Raw genomic sequence first — 2,500 nt, 5'->3', positions numbered from 1 at the left:
AAAGACCTTAGATAGCCAAAGCAACCCTGAGCACTAAGAGCAATGCTGGGGAGGGGTTACTATACCATATTTTAAACTGTATTACAGAGCTATAGTCATAAAAATAACATGGTACTGGCACAAAAATAGACCCATAGATCAATGGAACAAAATTGAAGACCCAAATATGAGTACATGCAATTTCATCCACCTGATATTTGGCAAAGTGGCCAAGAACATTCACTGGAGGAAAGACAGCATGTTCAGCAAATGGTGCTGGATCTCCACCTGTAGAAGAATGAAACTAAACCCTTATCTTTCTCCTTGCACAAAAGTCAACTCCAAATGGATCAAAGACCTCAATGTGAAGCCTGAAACTTCTAACAAGACATAGGTGTAGGAAAGGATTTTCTAAACTGGACATCAATTGCTCAAGAAACAAGGTCAAGAATCAACAATTGGGACCTCATTAAACTAAAACGCTTCTGTACATCTGTTGCAGGTTCTCCTCAGGCCAGCTGTGAAGGCCCTGACCTGGATCGGGTCCCCTGCCTATTGCGGAGGGGGGAGGCAAGAGGTGCAGAGTCAACACACAGACACCAGGTGTTGGATAGAAGCAAGCACTAGGTGAGGTGCTGCAGGCTCGTTTAATGCAGGAGGGGGCAGACCTTATAGTTCCCTTTTCTCCACCCCAAGTCCCTTTAGTCAGCCTATCATTTTCTGATTGGTCTGCGCCACGCAGTCTGTCATCAGTCACTGGGCTCGTGAGCAGGGTACGGAGGCATGGGCTCCTTTTGGCGGGCTATTTGCGGACCAAGAAGTGAAGCGAATTCTCGCCGAATCCCAGGGCTCTGGGTTGGCACCATCTTTGGAGGCCTCCTGCTACATACATCAAAAGAAGCAACCAAGGAAGTGAAGAGAAAACCCACAGCATGGGAGAAAATCTTCATCAGTGACACATCTGACAAAGGTTTAACATCCAGAATATATAACTAACTCAAAAAACAGAATCAAGAAAGGAAGTAACCCAATTAAAAGATGGACTAAAGAACTGAACAGAGAGTTCTAAAAAGAAGAAATAAAGACACAAATTAAAACCGCTTTAAAATTACCCCAGTCAGACTGGCTAAGATCAAGAGAACAAACGATACCAAATGTTGGCGAATATGTGGGGAAAGGGGAACGGTAATCCACTGCTGGTGTAATTGCAAACTTGTTCAACCCCTATGGCAAGCAGTGTGGAGAACTTAAAAAACTATGAATGAACCTACCATTTGACCCAGTTATACCGCTTCTTGGCATATATCCAAAGAACTCATCCTATTGCAGAGACACTTGTACATCCATGTTTGTTGCTACTCTTTTCACAATAGCTAAGATATGGAAGCAACCTAGGTGTCCCTCAGCTAAGTGGATAATGAAAATGTGGTTCATTTTTATGATGGAGTTTTGCTCAGCAGTAAAGAAAGATGAAATCATGAAATTTGCAGGTAAATGGATGGAACTAGAAACTGTTATACTAAGTGAAGTAACATAGACTCAGGAAAAATAAATAAATAAAATGACATTTTTTTCTCCCTCATATGTGGATCCTAGCACCAAATCCTTGTGTGTATATATCCAGACATAACTACAGGAACCAGGATAATGAAAAGGAAAAAGGGAGGTAAAGAAAAAGAAAGAACCTGAAAGAGAACAGTAGGAAACAGGCATTAATAAGGGAGATATGGATAAAAATGGGGTTATTTTAAGAGGAGTTGGGAGGGAAGGGTATACATGGAACCTAGGGCATAAAGGGAAAGATGGAGCTCAAGAGAGGTGGCACCATAGCAGAAGCGTATTATTAAGGGAGAAATGGAAATAATGGGGGCACCTTAAATGGGGAAAACATGGTGGAAGGGTTAGTGAGAGAGATAAATAATGCCTAGCTAGTTTTAAAAAACCAGAGGGAACCATATTAGTCCAACAACCTACTGACAAATTATATATACAACTAGATCAAGGAATATATGTCTAAGCAAGGTTTATTTGAGAACATTTGGTGTTTGCCCAAGCTTTATCTCCATGGCACATGGTAATTAAAAGTACCAGAGTGGTGGAACTAACCTTGGAAGTTTAACAGCCATACTTTGAGGCCTATACTAATTTGGTCATAGGGACATAAAGGACAGTTTTTGCTCCTTGCCCTCCTAGGTTGACTAAGTTCCAGGGGACTATGAGCATCTCTCAAAATGTCCTGTAACTGTGGTGAGTCACCTGTCCTCTTGATCAAGGAGGCTGTGGAGACCCCCCCAGATGGACTTGAACCAATGTCCAGTCTACAAAGAGGAGGGTCAACACAGAGGAAACATTTCTTCCATGCTTCCAAGCAAAGCCAGCCATGGTCAAGCAGGACCTTTGACTTATTTTCATATAGACGGAACTAGTAAGAGAAAGGACAGGGCCTCCTCCCAAGCCCATGTGATCCCTGAGGAACAGATCCCCAAATGGCCTTAAGAGTAAAAATAAATTGGTTTATCTG

The sequence above is a fragment of the Nannospalax galili genome, unplaced genomic scaffold (assembly GCF_000622305.1).
Source record: "Nannospalax galili isolate Female #2095 unplaced genomic scaffold, S.galili_v1.0 scaffold1109, whole genome shotgun sequence".
Classification (NCBI taxonomy): Eukaryota; Metazoa; Chordata; class Mammalia; order Rodentia; family Spalacidae; genus Nannospalax; species Nannospalax galili.
This window is presented reverse-complemented; position numbering follows the sequence as displayed.